Genomic DNA, 26,778 nt, shown 5'->3' with positions numbered 1-26,778 from the left:
TGTAACCTTGAGTTTTTATCTTATAAATTATGAGGAATATTTATGAAATCTTACTATAAAAGCAGTTTTATTGCAAGTGTATGTATACAAAACTAAGATGTAATATGTTCATGTTTCTAGGATTCTTTGAGAGCTGGCTTCAATACAATAGAAATTTCACATGATAGTCCATAATCCTGTCAGTTTCCTTTTGAGTAACTCAGAAACTCTGAAGAATATGGGACAGGCTAATGATACTGTCTCTAAAAACTTGATATCACCTTTGTCAGTACATTTTTATTCAACGTAACACATTTGAGGCTTTATTTCTCTTCAGTAACATCTTTTTTCATAAAATATCAAGGTGTCACTTGGGAAACATTTTTTTGTGAGCAAAATACAAAATAGATAAATGTCATCCGCTCGGAGGAAACCAGAGCTTTCTAGATGCCCACAGTCATATGAAGCCTATAGTACTGACCAATACATTTCAGTTACCGGATGAATGCTGAAAATTTCTGTCAACCGAATTTGTAAAAAACAGCCCTGTGAATGTTAGTCATAGGGTGTTTGAAAATGACAGTACCTGGCTGTCACTGTATTTATATAACCCTTTTTTCCCCTTTCTCCTTACTGAGCAACATTTCAGTTGATTATATTTGTTGGCAATTTCTATCAAAATAAAACTTATACATTCATCTTTATGAACTCAATATTTTTTCTCAAATTTAGTTGTAGGTAGAATTTAATTTTTTTTGGTTGGCTTGTATTTTCCAATGATTCTGAATAAAGAGCAGAAACCTCAAAGTTCTATTTATTTTCCTTTGACTTTTTCTCTAGCAACATACTAAATTGAGACTTTTTACATGTGCTTGTAGAAAAATTATATTGATAAGAATAAGCCAATAAACTCAAGAGGGGTAAGCTACCACAGATTTAATACTTTGTCAATCTATAGTCTCATTTTTCTGAAATATCTGGGAAGCGGGCAGTGTTAACGAGTTTAGCCATCTATCAAGCATTAGATAAACAAGTTTTTTTGTTTCACATGTTTTCCGTCATTTGTCAATCTTAGTTGATTCTTTGATTTCAAAATAACAGCGAAGCTATACTTGTTGATACATCGATTAGGTTGTAGATCACCTTGAATTAGCCATTGCACATGACACTCGGTCTCTCAAGTTCAGTCTTTAAAGGCTTTTATAACCATCTGGTATTTCAATGGTGAATGGAAGAGAAACAGGTAGAGTTCCCATTAGCTGCTGAGAATTGTAATAATCTGATTTGCATTTTATTCATGTCACAGCTTGTGAAATAGTTGACATATAATGTAAAGAGGATGCCATCTTTTAGATTTTTGAGCAGAGAAAATTTTTATTTTGACACTTTTTAATTGTCCAAGCTGTGAAGATAATAATCTATGTTTGGAAAAGAGTTGGTACTGAAACAAATTGGTTTATAAGAGGAATTCAAGTATTATAATTTTTCAAGCTCATATAAATCTATATTTCTATTTTTCTCACTCTCACTCTCCATCGGTGACTCTCAATTTCTTTTTTGGAATGAATTCTATTTGATTAAGCTGGCTATCATTCCAGCTGGCATAGCATATACTGTGCCTCCTTTATGTCCAGAGTTCAGTATTCAAACCTTACACTATGTAGAGGCATGGAAGCCAATGCACCTTCTCTCAGGGCTTTAATTCAGTTTAAGATTAGAAGAGGCACCTCTGCACATCTGCTATCTCCCAAGGGAAGGGAATTGTTCAGCCTGGTCCATTGTTATCCTGGTGCTTGGGTTGCAGCCAAGAGCCACACACTGATGAAAATAACTGAGATTTGAGAGATCCTATCCAATGCTAGAGTGGGCTCCCAGGCTGTGTTTGCTTCCAGGCCTGGGGGATCTTCCTATCTGTACCCTCATGCACAATTATTTGAAGGAAGCCAGTTTCCTGTTGACCTTTACCTTCAATCATGAAGGCTACTACCTGGGCACTTGGGCAGGGCTAGATTCTCTCTAGAATGGTAGAATTCAACTCCAGTCCCTGACTGGGTGGGGGGCAGTGGCTCCTCTGGGTTCTGACATACTTCTTGTGGCACAGGGCTGTCTAACGTCAGCGGCTGAGCTGAGCCCTGAGAAAGAGAAGCGCAGCTGTGTGGCTAACAAGGTGATGCAGTTTCCCAGATTGATGCGTATGGAGCTCTGGAAACATTCCCTGCTGCTCTAAGGGACTGAAGACTGCTTCTGGAAGAGCAGCTCCTTAACGGCAGGATGAGCGTCCTGATGGGCTAAGTCGAGAAGCTTCCACGCGTTAATGACATATAGGAAGACAGAACCACAGTTTCTCTTCTCTACTCAGTGCCAGGGCTGCTGGCCTACTCAGTTTTGTTTGTATTGGAATCTTAATGCCAATATTTGCTACATTTATGGTTTAGACCACATATATTAACCCATAAATAATACCTCTAAAGATGGGGTATGTGAGATAAGCTGAAGGAGTGTGAGGGGGAGATACGTTCCATTTCTCTCAGATCACTTTGGAAGCTTCTTGCACATTTAATCATTTCTCTCCAGCTCTGTCTTCTTCTCTGTGCTATAGGCTACTACCTTCCCTTTATAGTGAGCACAGCTGAACAGCCTTGAAAGTCAACTAATGAGGAACAGTATAGCAGGCTAATAGGGACCAATTCTCTGAGAACCAGTCTTTTTTTTTTTTTTTTCAATTAATTTGCTACGTATTAGTTGGTGCAAAAGTAATTTCGGTTTTTGCAATTAAAAGTAATTTCCCTTCACATTTTAATTCACTTGAGCAAATATGGTGCACCACTTATGCTCTATGCAGTTATTATAAATATGGGAGAAATTAGAGGGCTGAGGAGCAGTCACAGGTATCCTGAGAAAGATATTTAGTAATAACTAAAGGATAATGTTAGATTTCTTTTTGTGTTGCCAAGGGTTACCCCTTTTACAGATGAAAGATAAATAAACTCTGCCTTGGTTTTAAATGCTGGTGAAAAAAACCTCTGGAGTCCCAGAATGCAACTAAATTCAAACAGGGGGTAATGTTCTTTAAAAGATCTGAATAAAATTATAAATAAATAGAGCAGTGTAAAGAAAGATTTTCTTTCTTTCAAACTGCATATTTATTGTGGGTATTTGTGTACATGTATGTGTTTAAGTGTGCTTCTACACGTTTTAAGTACATATTATACTTTACAAATTGATTCATAATAGATATACATAGTGTTTGGATACTTGTGATAACTTAATACATTTATATATTTGTAATCAAATCAGTGTCCGGGGAATATTCATAACCTTAGATATTTATGCTTTCTTTTTCTTTTTTTTTTTTTTCTTTGAGATGCTGTCTCCCTCTGTTGCCCAGGCTGGAGTGCAGTGGCACAATCTCGGCTCACTGCAAACTCCACCTCCCCTCCCAGGTTCAAACAATTCTCCTGTCTCAGCCTCCTGAGTAACTGGGACTACAGGCTAACACCACCATGCCTGGCTACTTTTTGTATTTTTAGTAGAGACGAGGTGTCACTGTATTCGTCAGACTGGTCTCGAACTCCTGACCTCAGGTGATCCACCCGCCTCGGCCTCCTAAAGTGCTGGGATTATTTATCTTTTCTTTATGCTAGTACCATTCTATAATTTAATTGCATAAAATCTATTTCTCTCACTCATCTCTTTGGACTAGCACCTAACTCTTGCAGGCATTAAGTACTGTAAATGGTTTCTTCAGTGAATAATTAATTAAAATTTAAAAATACTCAAATACCTTTTCTTTTTTTTTGTTTCTTTGTTTTTTTTTTTTTTTTTTATTATACTTTAGGTTTTAGGGTACATGTGCACAATGTGCAGGTTTGTTACATATGTATCCATGTGCCATGTGGATTTCCTGCACCCATTAACTCGTCATTTAGCATTAGGTATATCTCCTAATGCTGTCCTTCCCCCCTCCCCCAACCCCACAACAGTCCCTGGAATGTGATGTTCCGCTTCCTGTGTCCATGAGTTCTCATTGTTCAATTCCCACCTATGGGTGAGAACATGCGCTGTTTGGTTTTTTGTCCTTGTGATAGTTTACTGAGAATGATGTTTTCCAGTTTCATCCATGTCCCTACAAAGGACACGAACTCATCATTTTTTATGGCTGCATAGTATTCCATGGTGTATATGTGCCACATTTTCTTAATCCAGTCTATCGTTGTTGGACATTTGGGTTGGTTCCAACTCTTTGCTATTGTGAATAGTGCCGCAATAAACATATGTGTGCATGTGTCTTTATAGCAGCATGATTTATAGTCCTTTGGGTATATACCCAGTAATGGGATGGCTGGGTCAAATGGTATTTCTAGTTCTAGATCCCTGAGGAATCGCCACACTGACTTCCACAATGGTTGAACTAGTTTACAGTCCCACCAACAGTGTAAAAGTGTTCCTATTTCTCCACATCCTCTCCAGCACCTGTTGTTTCCTGTTTTTTTAATGATGGCCATTCTAACTGGTGTGAGATGGTATCTCACTGTGGTTTTGATTTGCATTTCTCTGATGGCCAGTGATGATGAGCATTTCTTCATGTGTTTTTTGGCTGCATAAATGTCTTCTTTTGAGAAGTGTCTGTTCATGTCCTTTGCCCACCTTTTGATGGGGTTGTTTGTTTTTTTCTTGTAAATTTGTTTGAGTTCATTGTAGATTCTGGATATTAGCCCTTTGTCAGATGAGTAGGTTGCAAAAATTTTCTCACATTCTGTAGGTTGCCTGTTCACTCTGATGGTAGTTTCTTTTGCTGTGCAGAAGCTCTTTAGTTTAATGAGATCCCATTTGTCAATTTTGCCTTTTGTTGCCATTGCTTTTGGTGTTTTAGACATGAAGTCCTTGCCCACGCCTATGTCCTGAATGCTATTGCCTAGGTTTTCGCGTAGGATTTTAATGGTTTTAGGTCTAACATTTAAGTCTTTAATCCTTTTGAATTAATTTTTGTATAAGGTGTAAGGAAGGGATCCAGTTTCAGCTTTCTACATATGGCTAGCCAGTTTTCCCAGCACCATTTATTAAATAGGGAATCCTTTCCCCATTTCTTGTTTTTGTCAGGTTTGTCAAAGATCAGATAGTTGTAGCTATGCGGCATCATTTCTGAGGGCTCTGTTCTGTTCCATTGATCTATGTCTCTGTTGTGGTACCAGTACCATGCTGTTTTGGTTACTGTAGCCTTGTAGTATAGTTTGAAGTCAGGTAGCGTGATGCCTCCAGCTTTGTTCTTTTGGCTTAGGATTGACTTGGCGATGCGGGCTCTTTTTTGGTTCCATATGAACTTTAAAGTAGTTTTTTCCAAATCTGTGAAGAAAGTCATTGGTAGCTTGATGGGGATGGCATTGAATCTATAAATTACCTTGGGCAGTATGGCCATTTTCACTATATTGATTCTTCCAACCCATGAGCATGGAATGTTCTTCCATTTGTTTGTATCCTCTTTTATTTCATTGAGCAGTGGTTTGTAGTTCTCCTTGAAGAGGTCCTTCACATCCCTTGTAAGTTGGATTCCTAGGTATTTTATTCTCTTTGAAGCAATTGTGAATGGGAGTTCACTCATGATTTGGCTCTCTGTTTGTCTGTTATTGGTGTACAAGAATGCTTGTGATTTTTGCACATTGATTTTGTATCCTGAGACTTTGCTGAAGTTGCTAATCAGCTTAAGGAGATTTTGGGCTGAGACAATGGGACTTTCTAGATATACAATCATGTCATCTGCAAACAGGGACAGTTTGACTTCCTCTTTTCCTAATTGAATACCCTTTATTTCCTTCTCCTGCCTGATTGCTCTGGCCAGAACTTCCAGCACTATGTTGAATAGGAGCGGTGAGAGAGGGCATCCCTGTCTTGTGCCAGTTTTCAGAGGGAATGCTTCCAGTTTTTGCCCATTCAGTATGATATTGGCTGTGGGTTTGTCATATATAGCTCTTATTATTTTGAGATACGTCCCATCAATACCTAATTTATTGAGAGTTTTTAGCATGAAGGGTTGTTGAATTTTATCAAAGGCCTTTTCTGCATCTATTGAGATAATCATGTGGTTTTTGTCTTTGGTTCTGTTTATATGCTGGATTACATTTATTGATTTGCGTATGTTGAACCAGCCTTGCATCCCAGGGATGAAGCCCACTTGATTATGATGGATAAGCTTTTTGATGTGCTGCTGGATTCGGTTTGCCAGTATTTTATTGAGGATTTTTGCATCAATGTTCATCAAGGATATTGGTCTAAAATTCTCTTTTTTGGTTGTGTCTCTGCCAGGCTTTGGTATCAGGATGATGCTGGCTTCATAAAATGTGTTAGGGAGGATTCCCTCTTTTTCTATCGATTGGAATAGTTTCAGAAGGAATGGTACCAGTTCCTCCTTGTACCTCTGGTAGAATTCAGCTGTGAATCCATCAGGTCCTGGACTCTTTTTTGTTGGTAAGCTATTGATTATTGCCACAATTTCAGAACCTGTTATTGGTCTGTTCAGAGATTCGACTTCTTCCTGATTTAGTCTTGGGAGGGTGTATTTGTCGAGGAATTTATCCATCTCTTCTAGATTTTCTAGTTTGTTTGCATAGAGGTGTTTGTAGTATTCTCTGATGGTAGATTGTATTTCTGTGGGATTGGTGGTGATATCCCCTTTTTCATTTTTTATTGCATCTATTTGATTCTTCTCTCTTTTCTTCTTTATTAGTCTTGCTAGCGGTCTATCAATTTTGTTGATCTTCTCAAAAAACCAGCTCCTGGATTCATTAATTTTTTGAAGGGTTTTTTGTGTCTCTATTTCCTTCAGTTCTGCTCTGATTTTAGTTATTTCTAGCCTTCTGCTAGCTTTTGAATGTGTTTGCTCTTGCTTTTCTAGTTCTTTTAATTGTGATGTTAGGGTGTCAATTTTGGATCTTTCCTGCTTTCTCTTGTGGGCATTTAGTGCTATAAATTTCCCTCTACACACTGCTTTGAACGTGTCCCAGAGATTCTGGTATGTTGTGTCTTTGTTCTCGTTGGTTTCAAAGAACATCTTTATTTCTGCCTTCATTTCATTATGTACCCAATAGTCATTCAGGAGCAGGTTGTTCAGTTTCCATGTAGTTGAGCGGTTTTGAGTGAGGTTTTTAATCCTGAGTTCTAGTTTGATTGCACTGTGGTCTGAGAGACAGTTTGTTATAATTTCTGTTCTTTTACATTTGCTGAGGAGAGCTTTACTTCCAAGTATGTGGTCAATTTTGGAATAGGTGTGGTGTGGTGCTGAAAAAAATGTATATTCTGTTGATTTGGGGTGGAGAGTTCTGTAGATGTCTATTAGGTCCACTTTGTTTAGAGCTGAGTTCAATTCCTGGATATCCTTGTTAACTTTCTGTCTCGATGATCTGTCTAATGTTGACAGTGGGGTGTTAAAATCTCCCATTATTATTGTGTGGGAGTTTAAGTCCCTTTGTAGGTCACTGAGGACTTGCTTTATGAATCTGGGTGCTCCTGTGTTGGGTGCATATATATTTAGGATAGTTAGCTCTTCTTGTTGAATTGATCCCTTTACCATTATGTAATGGCCTTCTTTGTCTCTTTTGATCTTTGTTGGTTTAAAGTCTATTTTATCAGAGACTAGGATTGCAACCCCTGCCTTTTTTTGTTTTCCATTTGCTTGATAGATCTTCCTCCATCCCTTTATTTTGAGTCTATGTGTGTCTCTGCACGTGAGATGGGTTTCCTGAATACAGCACACTGATGGGTCCTGACTCCTTATCCAGTTTGCCAGTCTGTGTCTTTTAATTGGAGCATTTAGCCCATTTACATTTAACGTTAATATTGTTATGTGTGAATCTGATCCTGTCATTATGATGTTAGTTGGTTATTTTGCTCATTAGTTGATGCAGTTTCCTCCTAGCCTCGATGGTCTTTACAATTTGGCATGTTTTTGCAGTGGCTGGTACCGGTTGTTCCTTTCCATGTTTAGTGCTTCCTTCAGGAGCTCTTTTAGGGCAGGCCTGGTGGTGACAAAATCACTCAGCGTTTGCTTGTCTGTAAAGTATTTTATTTCTCCTTCACTTATGAAGCTTAGTTTGGCTGGACAGGAAATTCTGGGTTGAAAATTCTTTTCTTTAAGAATGTTGAATATCAGCCCCCACTCTCTTCTGGCTTGTAGAGTTTCTGCTGAGAGATCAGCTGTTAGTCTGATGGGCTTCCCTTTGTGGGTAACCCGACCTTTCTCTCTGGCTGCCCTTAACATTTTTTCCTTCATTTCAACTTTGGTGAATCTGACAATTATGTGTCTTGGAGTTGCTCTTCTCGAGGAGTATCTTTGTGGCGTTCTCTGTATTTCCTGAATCTGAATGTTGGCCTGCCTTGCTAGATTGGGGAAGTTCTCCTGGATAATATCTTGCAGAGTGTTTTCCAACTTGGTTCCATTCTCCCTGTCATTTTCAGGTACACCAATCAGACGTAGGTTTGGTCTTTTCACATAGTCCCAAATTTCTTGGAGGCTTTGTTCATTTCTTTTTATTCTTTTTTCTCTAAACTTCCCTTCTCTCTTCATTTCATTCATTTCATCTTCCATCAGCGATACCCTTTCTTCCAGTTGATCGCATCTGCTACTGAGGCTTCTGTAATCTTCACGTAGTTCTCGAAACTTGGCTTTCAGCTCCATCAGCTCCTTTAAGCCCTTCTCTCCATTGGTTATTCTAGTTATCCATTCTTCTAATTTTTTTTCAAAGTTTTTAACTTCTTTGCTATTGTTTTGAATTTCCTCCCGTAGCTCAGAGTAGTTTGATCGTCTGACGCCTTCTTCTCTCAACTCATCAAAGTCATCCTCCATCCAGCCTTTTGTGTGTGTGTGTGTGTGTTAGTCTTTTTTTTTTTTTTTTTTTTTTATTATACTTTAGGGTTTTAGGGTACATGTGCACAATGTGCAGGTTTGTTACATATGTATCCATGTGCCATGTGGATTTCCTGCACCCATTAACTCGTCATTTAGCATTAGGTATATCTCCTAATGCTGTCCCTCCCCCCTCCCCCAACCCCACAACAGTCCCCAGAGTGTGATGTTCCCCTTCCTGTGTCCATGAGTTCTCATTGTTCAATTCCCACCTATGAGTGAGAACATGCGGTGTTTGGTTTTTTGTCCTTGTGATAGTTTACTGAGAATGATGTTTTCCAGTTTCATCCATGTCCCTACAAAGGACACGAACTCATCATTTTTTATGGCTGCATAGTATTCCATGGTGTATATGTGCCACATTTTCTTAATCCAGTCTATCGTTGTTGGACATTTGGGTTGGTTCCAACTCTTTGCTATTGTGAATAGTGCCGCAATAAACATACGTGTGCATGTGTCTTTATAGCAGCATGATTTATAGTCCTTTGGGTATATACCCAGTAATGGGATGGCTGGGTCAAATGGTATTTCTAGTTCTAGATCCCTGAGGAATCGCCACACTGCCTTCCACAATGGTTGAACTAGTTTACAGTCCCACCAACAGTGTAAAAGTGTTCCTATTTCTCCACATCCTCTCCAGCACCTGTTGTTTCCTGATTTTTTAATGATGGCCATTCTAACTGGTGTGAGATGGTATCTCACTGTGGTTTTGATTTGCATTTCTCTGATGGCCAGTGATGATGAGCATTTCTTCATGTGTTTTTTGGCTGCATACATGTCTTCTTTTGAGAAGTGTCTGTTCATGTCCTTTGCCCACCTTTTGATGGGGTTGTTTGTTTTTTTCTTGTAAATTTGTTTGAGTTCATTGTAGATTCTGGATATTAGCCCTTTGTCAGATGAGTAGGTTGCAAAAATTTTCTCCCATTCTGTAGGTTGCCTGTTCACTCTGATGGTAGTTTCTTTTGCTGTGCAGAAGCTCTTTAGTTTAATGAGATCCCATTTGTCAATTTTGCCTTTTGTTGCCATTGCTTTTGGTGTTTTAGACATGAAGTCCTTGCCCACGCCTATGTCCTGAATGGTATTGCCTAGGTTTTCTTGTAGGATTTTAATGGTTTTAGGTCTAACATATAAGTCTTTAATCCATCTTGAATTAATTTTTGTATAAGGTGTAAGGAAGGGATCCAGTTTCAGCTTTCTACATATGGCTAGCCAGTTTTCCCAGCACCATTTATTAAATAGGGAATCCTTTCCCCATTTCTTGTTTTTGTCAGGTTTGTCAAAGATCAGATAGTTGTAGATATGCGGCATCATTTCTGAGGGCTCTGTTCTGTTCCATTGATCTATGTCTCTGTTGTGGTACCAGTACCATGCTGTTTTGGTTACTGTAGCCTTGTAGTATAGTTTGAAGTCAGGTAGCGTGATGCCTCCAGCTTTGTTCTTTTGTCTTAGGATTGATTTGGCGATGCGGGCTCTTTTTTGGTTCCATATGAACTTTAAAGTAGTTTTTTCCAATTCTGTGAAGAAAGTCATTGGTAGCTTGATGGGGATGGCATTGAATCTATAAATTACCTTGGGCAGTATGGCCATTTTCACGATATTGATTCTTCCAACCCATGAGCATGGAATGTTCTTCCATTTGTTTGTATCCTCTTTTATTTCATTGAGCAGTGGTTTGTAGTTCTCCTTGAAGAGGTCCTTCACATCCCTTGTAAGTTGGATTCCTAGGTATTTTATTCTCTTTGAAGCAATTGTGAATGGGAGTTCACTCATGATTTGGCTCTCTGTTTGTCTGTGATTGGTGTACAAGAATGCTTGTGATTTTTGTACATTAATTTTGTATCCTGAGACTTTGCTGAAGTTCCTAATCAGCTTAAGGAGGTTTTGGGCTTAGACAATGGGGTTTTCTAGATATACAATCATGTCATCTGCAAACAGGGACAATTTGACTTCCTCTTTTCCTAATTGAATACCCTTTATTTCCTTCTCCTGCCTGATTGCTCTGGCCAGAACTTCCAGCACTATGTTGAATAGGAGCGGTGAGAGAGGGCATCCCTGTCTTGTGCCAGTTTTCAGAGGGAATGCTTCCAGTTTTTGCCCATTCAGTATGATATTGGCTGTGGGTTTGTCGTAGATAGCTCTTATTATTTTGAGATACGTCCCATCAATACCTAATTTATTGAGAGTTTTTAGCATGATGGGTTGTTAAATTTTGTCAAAGGCCTTTTCTGCATCTATTGAGATAATCATGTGGTTTTTGTCTTTGGTTCTGTTTATATGCTGGATTACATTTATTGATTTGCGTATGTTGAACCAGCCTTGCATCCCAGGGATGAAGCCCACTTGATTATGATGGATAAGCTTTTTGATGTGCTGCTGGATTCGGTTTGCCAGTATTTTATTGAGGATTTTTGCATCAATGTTCATCAAGGATATTGGTCTGAAATTCTTTTTTTTGGTTATGTCTCTGCCAGGCTTTGGTATCAGGACGATGCTGGCTTCATAAAATGTGTTAGGGAGGATTCCCTCTTTTTCTATCGATTGGAATAGTTTCAGAAGGAATGGTACCAGTTCCTCCTTGTACCTCTCGTAGAATTCAGCTGTGAATCCATCAGGTCCTGGACTCTTTTTTGTTGGTAAGCTATTGATTATTGCCACAATTTCAGAACCTGTTATTGGTCTGTTCAGAGATTCGACTTCTTCCTGATTTAGTCTTGGGAGGGTGTATTTGTCGAGGAATTTATCCATTTCTTCTAGATTTTCTAGTTTATTTGCATAGAGGTGTTTGTAGTATTCTCTGATTGTAGATTTTATTTCTGTGGGATCGGTGGTGATATCCCCTTTTTCGTTTTTTATTGCATCTATTTGATTCTTCTCTCTTTTCTTCTTTATTAGTCTTGCTAGCGGTCCATCAATTTTGTTGATCTTTTCAAAAAACCAGCTCCTGGATTCTTTAATTTTTTGAAGGGTTTTTTGTGTCTCTATTTCCTTCAGTTCTTCTCTGATTTTAGTTATTTCTAGCCTTCTGCTAGCTTTTGAATGTGTTTGCTCTTGCTTTTCTAGTTCTTTTAATTGTGATGTTAGGGTGTCAATTTTGGATCTTTCCTGCTTTCTCTTGTGGGCATTTAGTGCTATAAATTTCCCTCTACACACTGCTTTGAACGTGTCCCAGAGATTCTGGTATGTTGTGTCTTTGTTCTCGCTGGTTTCAAAGAACATCTTTATTTCTGCCTTCATTTCATTATGTACCCAATAGTCATTCAGGAGCAGGTTGTTCAGTTTCCATGTAGTTGAGCGGTTTTGAGTGAGTTTCTTAATCCTGAGTTCTAGTTTGATTGCACTGTGGTCTGAGAGACAGTTTGTTATAATTTCTGTTCTTTTACATTTGCTGAGGAGAGCTTTACTTCCAACTATGTGGTCAATTTTGGAATAGGTGTGGTGTGGTGCTGAAAAAAATGTATATTCTGTTGACTTGGGGTGGAGAGTTCTGTAGATGTCTATTAGGTCCACTTTATGTAGAGCTGAGTTCAATTCCTGAATATCCTTGTTAACTTTCTGTCTCGTTGATCTGTCTAACGCTGACAGTGGGGTGTTACAATCTCCCATTATTATTGTGTGGGAGTTTAAGTCCCTTTGTAGGTCACTGAGGACTTGCTTTATGAATCTGGGTGCTCCTGTGTTGGGTGCATATATATTTAGGATAGTTAGCTCTTCTTGTTGAATTGATCCCTTTACCATTATGTAATGGCCTTCTTTATCTCTTTTGATCTTTGTTGGTTTAAAGTCTATTTTATCAGAGACTAGGATTGCAACCCCTGCCTTTTTTTGTTTTCCAGTTGCTTGATAGATCTTCCTCCATCCCTTTATTTTGAGTCTATGTGTGTCTCTGCACGTGAGATGGGTTTCCTGAATACAGCACACTGATGGGTCCTGACTCCTTATCCAGTTTGCCAGTCTGTGTCTTTTGATTGGAGTATTTAGCCCATTTACATTAAACGTTAATATTGTTATGTGTGAATCTGATCCTGTCATTATGATGTTAGTTGGTTATTTTGCTCATTAGTTGCTATAGTTTCTTCCTAGCCTCGATGGTCTTTACAATTTGGCGTGTTTTTGCAGTGGCTGGTACCGGTTGTTCCTTTCCATGTTTAGTGCTTCCTTCAGGAGCTCTTTTAGGGCAGGCCTGGTGGTGACAAAATCACTCAGCATTTGCTTGTCTGTAAAGTATTTTATTTCTCCTTCACTTATGAAGCTTAGTTTGGCGGGATAGGAAATTCTGGGTTGAAAATTCTTTTCTTTAAGAATGTTGAATATCGGCCCCCACTCTCTTCTGGCTTGTAGAGTTTCTGCTGAGAGATCAGCTGTTAGTCTGATGGGCTTCCCTTTGTGGGTAACCCGACCTTTCTCTCTGGCTGCCCTTAACATTTTTTCCTTCATTTCAACTTTGGTGAATCTGACAATTATGTGTCTTGGAGTTGCTCTTCTCGAGGAGTATCTTTGTGGCGTTCTCTGTATTTCCTGAATCTGAATGCTGGCCTGCTTTTCTAGGTTGGGGAAGTTCTCCTGGATAATATCTTGCAGAGTGTTTTCCAACTTGGTTCCATTCTCCCTGTCATTTTCAGGTACACCAATCAGACGTAGGTTTGGTCTTTTCACATAGTCCCAAATTTCTTGGAGGCTTTTTTCATTTCTTTTTATTCTTTTTTCTCTAAACTTCCCTTCTCTCTTCATTTCATTCATTTCATCTTCCATCAGCGATACCCTTTCTTCCAGTTGATCGCATCTGCTACTGAGGCTTCTGCAATCTTCACGTAGTTCTCGAAACTTGGCTTTCAGCTCCATCAGCTCCTTTAAGCCCTTCTCTCCATTGGTTATTCTAGTTATCCATTCTTCTAATTTTTTTTCAAAGTTTTTAACTTCTTTGCTATTGTTTTGAATTTCCTCCCGTAGCTCAGAGTAGTTTGATCGTCTGAAGCCTCCTTCCCTCAACTCGTCAATGTCATCCTCCATCCAGCTTTGTTCCGTTGCTGGTGAGGAACTGCGTTCCTTTGGAGGAGGAGAGGTGCTCTGTTTTTTAGGGTTTCCAGTTTTTGTGCTCTGTTTTTTCCCCATCTTTGTGGTTTTATCTACTTTTTGTTTTTGATGATGGTGATGTACAGATGGGTTTTTGGTGTGGATGTCCTTTGTGTTTGTTAGTTTTCCTTCTACCAGACAGGCCCCTCAGCTGCAGGTCTATTGTAGTTTACTAGAGGTCCACTCCAGACCCTGTTTGGCTGCGTGTCAGCAGCGGTGGCTGCAGAACAGCGGATTTTCGTGAGACCACAAATTCAGCTGTCTGATAGTTCCTCTTGAAGTTTTGTCCCAGAGGAGTACCTGGCCGAGTGAGGTGTCAGTCTGTCCCTACTGGGGGGGTGCCTCCCAGTTAGGCTGCTCAGGGGTGAGGGACCCACTTTAGGAGGCAGTCTGTCCGTTCTCAGATCTCCAGCTGCGTGCTGGGAGAACCACTACTCTCTTCAAAGCTGTCAGTCCGACAGGGACATTTAAGTCTCTGGAATTTCCTGCTGACTTTTTGTTTGTCTGTGCCCTGCCCCCAGAGGTGGAGCCTACAGAGGCAGACAGGCCTCCTTGAGCTGTGGTGGGCTCCACCGAGTTCGAGCTTCCTGGCTGCTTTGTTTACCTAAGCAAGCCTGGGCAATGGCAGGCACCCCTCCCCCAGCCTCGCTGCCGCCTTGCAGCTTGATCTCAGACTGCTGTGCTAGCAATCAGCGAGACTCCGTGGGCATAGGACCCTCCGAGCCAGGTGCGGGACACAATCTCCTAGTGTGCCGTTTTCCAGGCCCGTTGGGAAAGCGCAGTATGAGGGTGGGACTGACCCAATTATCCAGGTGCCGTCTGTTACCCCTTTCTTTGACTAGGAAAGGGAACTCCCTGACCCCTTGCGCTTCCCGAGTGAGGCAGTGCCTCGCCCTGCTTCGGCTCGCGCACGGTGCGCTTCACCGACTGTCCTGCACCCACTGTTTGGCACTCCCTAGTGAGATGAAACCGGTACCTCAAGCAGAAATGCAGAAATCACCAGTCTTCTGTGTCGCTCGGGCTGGGAGCTGTAGACCGGAGCTGTTCCTATTCGGCCATCTTGGCTCCACCCCCCTCAAATACCTTTTCTATAATGTAAAGGGTTGTAAAGAACTTTATTCCTTGGTTATAATTAATGACAGAAAAAGATCTCACTGGCAGCTGTTTATGTAAGGAGTCATTTCAGTTGGTATACTTTTCTTACAAATTTGTTTCTTTATAACTCTATTGGGCTTCAAAACCCGAAGTAGAGAAGAATGACATGATTCATTCTTAATGTTGCATTTGCTTGTTTCCATATATCAGTAGATAAGAAAATATATTTCACCCACTGAAAACAATCAGTAGCAGGGTTACTTTACACATGTCATTTTGCAGTAGACATCAAAATTACAAGAATACTTGAGGTTCTTATTTTCGAAAAGTTGAATAGTGCTAACAAACTCATTTTGGGGTACTACATTAAAATTTCTAAGGCTTTGTTAGATATCGCTGGTGACAATAAATGTAAGCTGCACTATTTAGCAAGAAAAAGATGCACAAATATTTCTATAGGTGCGTCTGCTTACAAAGAGATATGTCTGCAATTCCCCCTTCTTTTCTAGTGGGCCAATTTCTAAACTCATTATGCATTTCTGGACTTAATTTTGTTCTCTCCTACCACTCCCTTGAATTTTCCTTTTATTGTGGTCATTTTTTTTTTTTTTTTTTGCTGAGGTTCTATTAGTATAATTTCTGAATCCCCTCTTTTTCCCTCAACCACAACTTAGACTACATGGTTGCTGCAAACACGCATTCAAATAATCCACCCATGCTTGAAATTTTACAATTAACTTGAAAGGCAATGATCAAAACTCTTCTAAGTCATTTACAGTGTGGTACAAATGAGATAACTGCTAGCAGATGTTGATGTTCAAAAGATAAGAACAAGAGCAAGATGCGGGAGAACTTTGTTACTATAGAAGATAAAGGGTATGAAAAGGGGATAAAGGGGATCAAAGGCAAACGTAATGTACTAAATCCTTCTATCAAGAGCAAGACCAGTTAGTTGTACGTGAAGCTTTGCTGGTTGTTTGGTTACTCTTTCCAACCGTTATACCATATTATTAAATTATGGGATATAATTACTTCCTCATTTAAGTTATTATTCAACAAATTATTGAGTCAATACTTAGATCAAGCAGGTTTTTTAATGGAGAAAACAGAGATGGATATCATGCTTTTGCTTTTCTTGAAACCAAATCAGGCAGCATCACAGATTTTTTAAGGAGGAGAAGGGCCATAGGTCATATCCCTGCGAACCATTTATAAATTATTTTCCAAAAGATTTAGTATTGTAGGTAAACTGATGCAAACATTTTTATAAACATAAAACTTTATATATTTATTAAAATAAAAATAAACACTTTTAATACATACTGTGAGTTTCTGCCACAAGAAGAATTTGTGGCTTTTAAAACCCTAGTGAATAAAATTAGACTAGAAGAAAAACCTTATTTCTTTTACAATCCAAATTAATCTCTGGCCTAAGTAACTAACTGCATGTGATGGGAGAACCTGTGAAAAGTGACAACAATGGAATACTTGACTTTTTCCCGCCACCACCCTAAACCCACCATCTACCCTAGAGTTCTAGGATTCTTTAAAGGAAGTTGTGTTGCATTCTAGGAAAGTTCATATCAAACAACAAGACAGCTCATCACCATGATTTACAACCACATCACTCTGAGCCTTGCCAAACATCTACATGACTAAACCAGAAGCTGTTTATCAAGAATTGCATATCGATTAATAAACAAAACCAAAGGGAATTACTAGCATTATCACAGAGAGCATTTAAAAAATGTTATGCATCTTTTACTCTCCAAATACAGTTCAGATCTGTAATTAATCTTATTTTTACTGAAAATGATCAGAATTTAAATACTATTTTATTAACTGGAAGTCCAAGATATCATAATGGACTTAAAACTGAGCGTGTTATATGAGCTTGGCATAGCAGTCATGATCGGCTAAAATTCTTAGCACAGTATTGGAACAGGTTCAGGAGAACTCAAATTGGTAGCCATCAATTAAGCATAGATTTGGAGCCCTTCCTAGTTTTCTTGTCTTATCTTTCTCTGTTTTGTTCTTCCTCTTTTCCTTCCTTCCTTTCTTCATTTGAAGTTTTGATTTGATCTAGCCACAAACTTGCCCCTTGTTTCAAAATAATTAATAAGGTACATTTAGCAAGGAGAATTAAGTACAATCAGAAACTGTAACCTTGTGATATTGATTTGCTTGTAGAAAACGTTGATTGTCTTCTATAGAGATAAATTCAACTACTTTGGCTACATCCAAACACAGATGACTTAATCCAAAGATTAACTCTGATCCTTATTTAGTCTGCTAACAAGACTTGTAAGAAACATTGCCAGAGAGAGAGAGAGAGAGAGAGAGTGTGTGTGTGTGTGTGTGTGTGTGTGTGTGTGTGTGTATTCAGAGGAAAGAGAATTCGACTGAGAATGAAAGGACTTTATTTCTTCTCCAAACTGTGATAGTATAGGCCACATAATGTGTGTAATTCATTTCATGATCTCTAGCTGTTTTTGTCATCTCTGTAATGGAGAGTAAAATGAGATTTTTATCTTAAATAGCTTTTGGATCAAAAATTCTAAGCTACAAAAGATGCAACGTTAATACTTCTTTGTTGAATTTTCCAAAAATAGGGCTAGATCTGAATTTCCACAGCTGTAAATTGACTCTGTTAGATGTAAAAAGGGGACTTGAATGTAGTATCAAAATTCTAGGAGTGTATTTTCCTGAACTCTTAATCTTTTTCTAATTCTAATTTATCTCAAATGTTAGGCTGATCTTAAATAAATGATTGCAATTAAAGTTTAATACAGAACTATAAATTGCAATTAGGATTTATATAAACAACTCAGGATAGATTTGGTGGGTCATTCCTTTGGAAAGGTATGTGCTAGATATATTGACATATCATAAATTTTAGGCTTATCATCATTTATTGGAATCTTGACAATGTAGTTGGCATTCTATGAAGACGTAATGGGGTTTATATACTTTGGATAACGTTAACAACCTATATGCCAGTTGTAGAAAATCCAATTTTCCTCCCTTTCGGCTTGCTTCCTTGTTTTGACATGTTTCTTTAAATTTTCTATTTTTGCTCTTTCTTTGTAATTCTAAATAGTACTACTTACTATCCCAATCTAAATTTGACAGTATCCTCGCATTTTTAGTGTCATTTTATACAATGAGCTTTATTGCGTTATTTCATTTTTCAAATATATAGAGAATCCTAACATGCTTGTCCTTTATATACATCTCTGCTGCAAAGCCTACGTATGTAGAATCACTCTGTCTCTAAAATTGTGCTTTAATGGCTGTAGGACAGGTCCTTGTTTGTTAACATACAAATGCAAATAAACAAATGTAAAACACGTAATTATTTTTATCCCCCTCCATTGAATTTGAAACTGAGCAGAAGGTGGAATAGTGAAATCACATGAGAAATACACCAATTGAAATCCTTTCTTAACCAAATAATTAGCTGAAAGTAAGGCTGTATAGTTCTTCTTACTCTTCTTATTTTCCATTAGCTGTTATAACAAATAATTGACTTTCTGGGGTTCTTTTTACTCTTCTTATTTTCCATTAATTATTATACCAAATAATTGACTCTAGACATTTTTACCATAGAAGAAAGATTTAAAGGTTTCATTCATTCAATATGCTGTTTTTTAAGCAACCATTGATTAAATATTTGCAGTAGATGCTGTGCTGGGTGCTGAGGATAGAGAAATGAAAGAGAGAAACAAATCTTAACAATTAAAGTACAGTAGATGTTTAAGATCCTGACAAAAGATAGAAATGCAACTAAGACATACACATACACCCACACACAACGGTATTTACTACACTTTGCAAAGGGAAAAACAGATTTTTTTCTGAAGTTGATTCATTCGTCAGTCATTTAAATGTGTTTTACATATTTCCTGAAACATAGAATGAACCTTTGAGATTTACATTTTGTTGGTCAAATATAGTTGTAAGAAGGAAGTATCTTAGACTACAGCTGATGTTTTTTTACCTGATTCTGTAAGCAATAAAAGTCAAACATTGCCAGTGTGGGGTAACTTATATGCTAAGAAAAGCAGCTCTGCCCTCTGATGCTAACACAAAGAGGGTTTTAGGCAAAGGCAGCTGTTCTTCATCATCTATATTGAGAAATAGTAGTATTACTTTTATGGACATCATTACTTCCTACAGCAGAAAGAAAGCAAACAATACCCCGTATATTGTTTTGAGATGTCTAGAATGCAAAAGAACTGGAGAATACTTTCTGATTTTGTTCGGCATTCAAGATACTGATGGCATGGAAAGCTGTGTTATCAAAGCCACACACATGTGAACACAGACTGGAAAGAGGCTTCTTTAGGTAAAATATTTTGTTTCGCTTTGCTTCTGTAAAAACAACTTCAGGAGTCTAGCTTCAGAACATTGGATTCGTAATATATTTTTCTTTCAAGAGATAAGCCCCACAAAGGCAATATCTGTTTCTCTCTTTACAGGTGCAGGCAACTACAGCTTTGCTAAAACTGGCAGTGACAGGTCAGGGAATGTGTTCACAGACTAGGGGGCCTCCTGATCTGAATTGCAATAATCTCCCTGCAGTGAGCCAGATACCACATCTCCCTTCTCCCTACTTTGTTTTGCTAAATAATGATAATATATACGGGAAAAATAGCTCTTACACTTTTTTATTGGTTTGGAAATTAAGATAGTAAACATTTTTAATGTTCAAATTCTAGTTCTTTAAAAAAGGCTGGCATCACTTTTCTCATTCCCTTATTGAAACTCAGTTGAAGTATAAAATATAAAAACTTTACGTATCATGCAGCATGTTGATCTTATGTTTTCTGAATTAAAAATATGAGTAGCACCTAAAATATATTATTTTTCCTATTGGAAATATATAATCATATGTGCTTTTCTATATTAAGTATTTAGTCTTTCTTTAGAAAAAATTACTATATCAGCAACGTGATAGCTTATTTCTAATTTTCTAATATGCACCCATTTGTATATACAAGCATGCCCTTATTTATAATGATAGAAGCTTAAAATCAACTGGAGTAGCATTAATAATGGACTGGCTATAAAAACTAGTATAATCATTTATTTCACAAAATAGGTATTTACTAAAAGCACATCAATAATAATATTTAGAAACTGAACATTTATCACTATATATTGTTAAATTTTAAAAAGCAGGTTACAATATAGTATACATAGCATAATCTCAATTTACTTATATCTATGTAGGAATAACAATACAAACTTTCAAAGTATTATCACAGATACCTCCCACATGTTTGAATTGTGAGTGATTTTAAATTTCTATGAAGATATGTTACTTCTTTTTTTATTATTATTATACTTTAAGTTCTAGGGTACATGTACACAACATGCAGGTTTGTTACATATGTATACATGTGCCATGTTGGTGTGCCGCACCCATTAACTCGTCATTTACATTAGCCTTCCTAATAGTATTACTTCTTTGAAGTGAGGAAACATTGCAAATTGTTTCCTAAACTGAGGAACAATTCCAAGTAGATGCTATTTATCTCCCTGCATTGTTAGTGATGTAGTCTCTCTGTGAGCTAACAGGTAAGGTGTTTGATATGAAATACTAGTCATCTTTTTAAAGCCTGAAAAGTAAGTCTCTAAGTTTCATATGAAAAAATTACCCTTTAATAATCTGAATGTACATTTTTAAAAGCATGGGGGAAAAAGGAGAGAAAAGCATATGTCCTTTTGTCCTTTCTTGGATTTGGTACACAGTGTGGTGGACCTCACTGTAGAACTTAACCTCCAGTTGCACCATATTGCAACCAAATTTTTTGCCTGCATGTTATTACCCCAGGCCTGGCTAATGTAGCAGTCTTTTCAGACCCTCCTTAGTGGAACTGTTTTGTTGTTGTTGTTGTTATTGTTTGTCTTATACTCTCAGACTTTTTGTTTAGATCAAGTGCTTAGTGAACTGGCTCATTAATTAGTGCTAATGGAAAGAGGTGAAAGAAAACCTGGAACTAAGAGAAAAAAAAATACAGCATTTGGGGCAATTCTTGCTTATGTTATCTACTCCTGGCACTGCTCAAAAGTATTTGAATTCCTAGCTGTTGTGCCCTCATAACAATGAATTACCCAGGCCCTGACTATGTTCATACTAAACTGTGGCCTCATGCAACCTGGTAGTGATTCTTCTACAGCTCAATAATTCATTTCTAGATGCCAGCAGGGAATTTTAATCATATATGAAGGACCTGGATGGCTACTCAAAAAAGTCCATGATGTGAATCATGTTATAGAAGGAACAGTTGAAGAAGGGGGTATGTTCAATTGGAAGAAGTGTAAGGGCAAAATGATAGCTGATTTTCCATTGTTGAAGGAGAATATGGAAGCTATGGCTCTGCAGTGTCTCCAGAGGAAGAATGGGACACTGGGATGAAAAAAGTCACAGGCAGCCAGACTTTAACTATGGGAGGAAGATCTGTCTATTCACCAGAAGTGTTTCAAGTCACTATTGACGTTCAATTGGAGACAGAATTAATTTCTCCTTCAGTTACTTTCTTATAATATTAAATTTTTATAGCTTTGATATTATAGTCATGCATTTTTAATTTTTGTCCATCACTATCAACTGAATCATAAACATCTTGTTTAAACTTCTTATCAATCATACAAAATAGTGTCTGAAAACAATATCAGCAAGAAGTGAAAGAAGGGATAAAAGAAGGAGTTTCAAAGAATTATCATCAGGAAGATATTCTGAAGTGGAGAGAGAAAGATAAAATGGAAATATAGATGCAAAGTCTTCTTAGATATTGTCAAGCTCAGAAATAATAATTTAATTTATATGAGTGAATGAGTCTGAAAATCCTAAACAATTTTATCATGTAAGTATGGATATTGATAAAATACTGATATTGTCATATCACAACACATGTTGATAATAAGAAAATTTGCATGGCACACTAGAGGAAACTAACCAGAGACTATTGGCTCCATCACTCTCATGGCCCCAAGTCATAGCCAACTGCTTCATTGTTCCATCTTGAAAGATGTGCCAAAAACCAAAGATCATCATGCATTTGAGGAAAACTACGTTATAAAACAGAAAAACAAATACTGAATGAGAGATAAGTAATAAAATATCGATAAGAACACCTAAACCACTTCCCCCAACATCTATGAAAATTCAAGTTACAATTATATCTAAAATAAAATTATATCTATTAGAAAAATGGAATAATTAGAGATTAAGTGCTTATGTGTAATATTTGAAGACATGTTAATGGAAAAAAAGAAGCATATTCTAAAGAAATAGAACAAAACCTCAAAGAGTTTTATATATCCCCTTTGAGTTTTTATATATATATATATATTATATATATATAAAAACTCTTTGAGGTTTTGTTCTATTTATATATCCCCTTTGAGTTTTTACATATATATATTATATATATATAAACTCTTTGAGGTTTTGTTCTATTTCTTTATTATTTTTCCTCATATATATATATGAGGAAAATTAATAAAAGTAAAACTAATAAAAATAAAAAAGCACAAAGAGAATCTGAGAATAAGAATTCCAGAAAAAGGATAGAAGAGCAAAATTTATCATTTCACACATCTAAGCATACAAGTTACAGATTACCAGTTTCACCCAGTGAATATGCATGGTAATGAATGAAAAAAACCATACTTCATTTTAACTATTAGAATACCAAAAATGAAGAAAGTTTTTCCAAAATTTCAGAGGGAAGGAAGAAAATTTTTACAAAATCAGAACAAAAGAAGTAAGAAACAAATGGAACAAGGCACTTTAAATAGAGAATCAAAGTGGCATTAGACTTCCAGAGAGCAACATGAAAGCACAGTTGCTAGAAGTAAATGGAGCAATGAATTTTATGTTACAGACAAAAATGGTGCTGAACCAAAAATTTTATTTTCAGTTAAATGACCAATATATTCCAAGAACAAATTCAAGGAAGTTCACATACAATATACTAACCAAATATATTTGGAAGATATACTAGGGTCTTCTTTTCAGAATAAGGAACTAAAGCAAGCAGGAATGACAGGTGACATGAAGAGAACAGAGGTACCCATCTAATAAAGCAGTGACGGAAAGAAGGTGCATGGAGAACTGGTGTGGGAACTACTTAAAAAAATAAGATTTAATAATATACTGATATCACTGAGTCTTTGGAAAGCACTGATGATATAGTAGAGACAAATAGGGTGCAAGCAAGAAACATAATTAAAGCTCTATAAAAACAAAATATGCATAAAAAGTGAATATCCTAAACTGGCAAAGGATTACTCCTTTAAGTCCTATGAAGGTATTTTTTGGCAAACTCATATAAATCAATGCACAAGTGCAACTCAAATTCACGATAGGAAAATATAAAATTATATTATCTGGGTTATGGGCTCAGATTTGCTATCTACAAATTGTGTTTGGCAGTATATGGTGAGCTTGCATGAATCCTTTATTGAAAGAGTGAACCATTTTGAAGCTAAAGGGTGATGCTATCAGCTACCCAATTCAACAGGCATATAACCATTTTTCTGTAAACTAAGGGGTGAGTGGCATAGTAATTGAGAACAGCGGCTCTGGAATTAGCTCTACAGTACAATAAGCTAAATCTAAAGTTGTACAACCTTGGGTAAATTACATATAGCCTCATTTGCCTTAGTTTCCTCACCTGTAAAATATAGATAACAGTTACTTTCTTGTAGTGTTGTGAGAATTAAATTTGTTAAAACAAGGAATGTGCTTAACAGGGCCTTTTGGCCAGGCGTGGTGGCTCATGTCTGTAATCCCAGCACTTTGGGAGGCAGATGGATCACCTGAGGTCAGGAGTTCCAGATCAGCCTGACCAACACGGAGAAACCCCGTCTCTACTAAAAATACAAAAAATAGCTGGGCATGGTGGTGCATGCTTTTAATCCCAGCTAACTCGGGAGGCTGAGGCAGGAGAATCGTTTGAACCCGGCAGGCAGAGGTTGCGGTGAGCTGAGATCACGCCATTGCATTCCAGCCTGAGCAACAAGAGTGAAACTCCATTTCAAAAAACAAACAAACAAACAAAAAACAGGGCCTTTTATAATAAGTTATTACCCCATACTGTAATTTCAAAAATTAAGTGAATATATTTAAAAAGGGAAAACATAGAATGTTGTCTAATACATCACTTTTTTTTAACTAAACAAATTTTTATTACACAAAGGTTGTCACGTAATTGGATATTGCTCTACTTTGTACACAATTGTTCTCACTCTCCACAGAAAGGCTGCTTAACTTCTCATCTGGTGGTGGCAAGCACTAAAATCCTGAATTTTAACAGAATAGTAGTAAAAATGTTTCAGTGATTTAAGTTGAAAGCAGTACATTGGTACATGGCTCTTGTACCCAGTATCAGGAATGTACAAATGTTTTTTATTCAAAAATACAAAATAAATTATCTGTAGTCATGGACAATGACAACAGTAAACCATTATATATTTTGTCAGCTGAAACCAGTAACTGATGGTTATAGTGATTTTCAGACAGCCTTTTTCTTCATTTTCTCCAACTGACTTCTCTGAAGTTATTGGTGAGGAACACTGCCTTGGGCTTCCTGTCACAGTTCATTAATAAAGGTAAAGCACCAGTCTAGGAGTTAGAACATGCCACCTCCCATACCGCCTCCCAATCCACCCATTGCACCCATTCCAGGGTCCTTCTCTTCTTTAGGAATTTCTGTGACTACAACTTCTGCTGTCGTTAACAGAGAGGCCACACCAGCAGCATCCAATAAAGCAGTTCTCACAACCTTTGTTGGGTCAATAATTCCTTTTTCCACCATATTCACAAAATCTCCAACCATAGCATCATAACCAACTTCTGAGGAAATTTGCGTCATTTTCTCAGCTATCAAAGATCCTTCAACACCTGCATTCTTAGCAGTGGTCATTGCTGGAATTTTGAGTGTTCTTTTAATAATTTCTATACCAGTTTTTTGATCTTCATTAGCTGGAGTCAATGAGTCCAAGGCTGGAATGCATCGAAGCAGGGTACAACCCCCTCCCAAAACAATGCCTTCTTCAACAGCAGCTCTTGTAGCATTAAGGGCATCTGTAACTCTGTCTTTCTTTTCATTCACTTCAACATCACTTGTCCCACCAACCTTCAGCACAGCTACGCCATCTGAAAGTTTTGCCAGCCGTTCATTCAGTTTTTCCCTTTTCATATTCACTAGTTGTGACATCTAACTGCTCAATGATTTCTTGAATACGTTTTTCAATTTGGGCCTTGTCACCTTTTCCTTTTAAGAGCATGGCATCATCTTTGGTCACAATGACCTCTCCAACTTTTCCTAAGTCATGAGGCTGAATGTCTGCAAGATTCAGGGTCAACCCATCTTCTCCAAACACTGCACCACCAGTAGCAATAGCCATATCTTTAAGCTGGTTCTTTCTATTGTCACCAAACCCTGGAGCCTTGACTGCCACAACCTGAAGACCAACCTTTAGCCTATTCAAGACGAGTGTACTTAGAGCTTCTCCATCAACATCTTCAGCAATTATGACCAAAGGCTTACGGTGAGCATTGGCAATTTCAAGAGCAGGTATGATGGACTGGACATGAGAAATTTTCTTTTCACTCAACAGAACATAGGCATCCTGGAATTCACATTTCTGACCTTTTGATGTATTAATAAAGTATGGAGAAATATAACTTCAATCAAACTTCGTGCCTTCAATAATTTCTAATTCATCATTCAGTGTTTTTCCATCCTTTACTGTGATGACACCCTTTCTTCCAACCTTTTTCATTGCATCAGAGATGATATTGCCAATTTCTTTGTCTCCATTTGCAGAAATCGTAGCAACCTGTGCAATTTCTTCAGGGGTGGTCACAGATTTAGACTGCTTTTTAAGTTCAGCAATTACAGCATCAACAGCTAACATCACACCTCTCCTGATTTCCACTGGATTAGCACCTTTGCTAATCTTCTCAAAGCCTTCCTTGGCTATAGAGCGTGCCAGTACAGTAGCAGTGGTAGTGCCATCCCCAGCTTCTTCATTTGTGTTATTAGCAACATCTTGAAAAAGTTTAGCTCCAATGTTTTTATATTTATCCTTTAAGTCAATTGACTTTGCAACAGTCACACCATCTTTTGTTACTTTGGGACTTCCCCATCTCTGCTCAATAATCACTGTTGTTCCCTTTGGCCCCATTGTAACGGCCACAGCATCGGCTAAAAGCATTAAGGCTCGGGCATCTGCACCAAATTTTACATCTTTGGCATAAGCCCGAGTGAGATGCGGAGCCAGTACCCTGGACACCGGTCTCATCTGGCGAAAGACTGTGGGTAACCGAAGCATTTCTGCGGGGCGGTGGCAGGGCATGCGCGCGGCGAGACAGGTCGTCGGCGGCGAGTGAGGGACAGAGTGCTAATATATCACTTTTTCAAAGCAAATAAATGTGATAGTTATACTATAAATGGAACATACAGACATCTGCCAAATTATGAGAGCAATACAGCCAATTTATGTCTGGTTCAAATAGCCTGTTTTTTTCTGATTAAAAATTCAATTTGAAATACTGATAAAGTAATAAAAATACGTCTTTTTGTTAATTTCCATGATCACTTTACATCATCCTCTGTGTGTGGCTGTGCATGTGGCAATAAACAAATTAAATATATGTCACAAACATTTGGACATGAGAATAAATTCAGATAAGATGTGGTTTCCCGTAATGGGAGAAT

At 37.7% G+C, this 26,778-nt stretch overlaps 1 protein-coding gene and 1 pseudogene across 3 annotated transcripts in view; one reads left to right on the top strand and one right to left on the bottom strand.

The window, feature by feature from the left end:
- The window catches only part of CDH12 (cadherin 12), a 466,101-nt gene that overhangs the window by 307,692 nt on the left and 131,631 nt on the right, over nucleotides 1-26,778 (top strand). The gene's annotated exons all lie outside the window — the stretch shown is intronic.
- Nucleotides 24,685-26,443, bottom strand: LOC100589485 (annotated as a pseudogene). Its single transcript, XR_001114537.2, has one exon. The product of XR_001114537.2 is annotated as a 60 kDa heat shock protein, mitochondrial pseudogene (transcript).

The sequence above is a fragment of the Nomascus leucogenys genome, chromosome 6 (assembly GCF_006542625.1).
Source record: "Nomascus leucogenys isolate Asia chromosome 6, Asia_NLE_v1, whole genome shotgun sequence".
Classification (NCBI taxonomy): domain Eukaryota; kingdom Metazoa; phylum Chordata; class Mammalia; order Primates; family Hylobatidae; genus Nomascus; species Nomascus leucogenys.
Note: the sequence above shows the minus strand (reverse complement) of the source record. Positions and strands in the feature narration are given on the sequence as shown.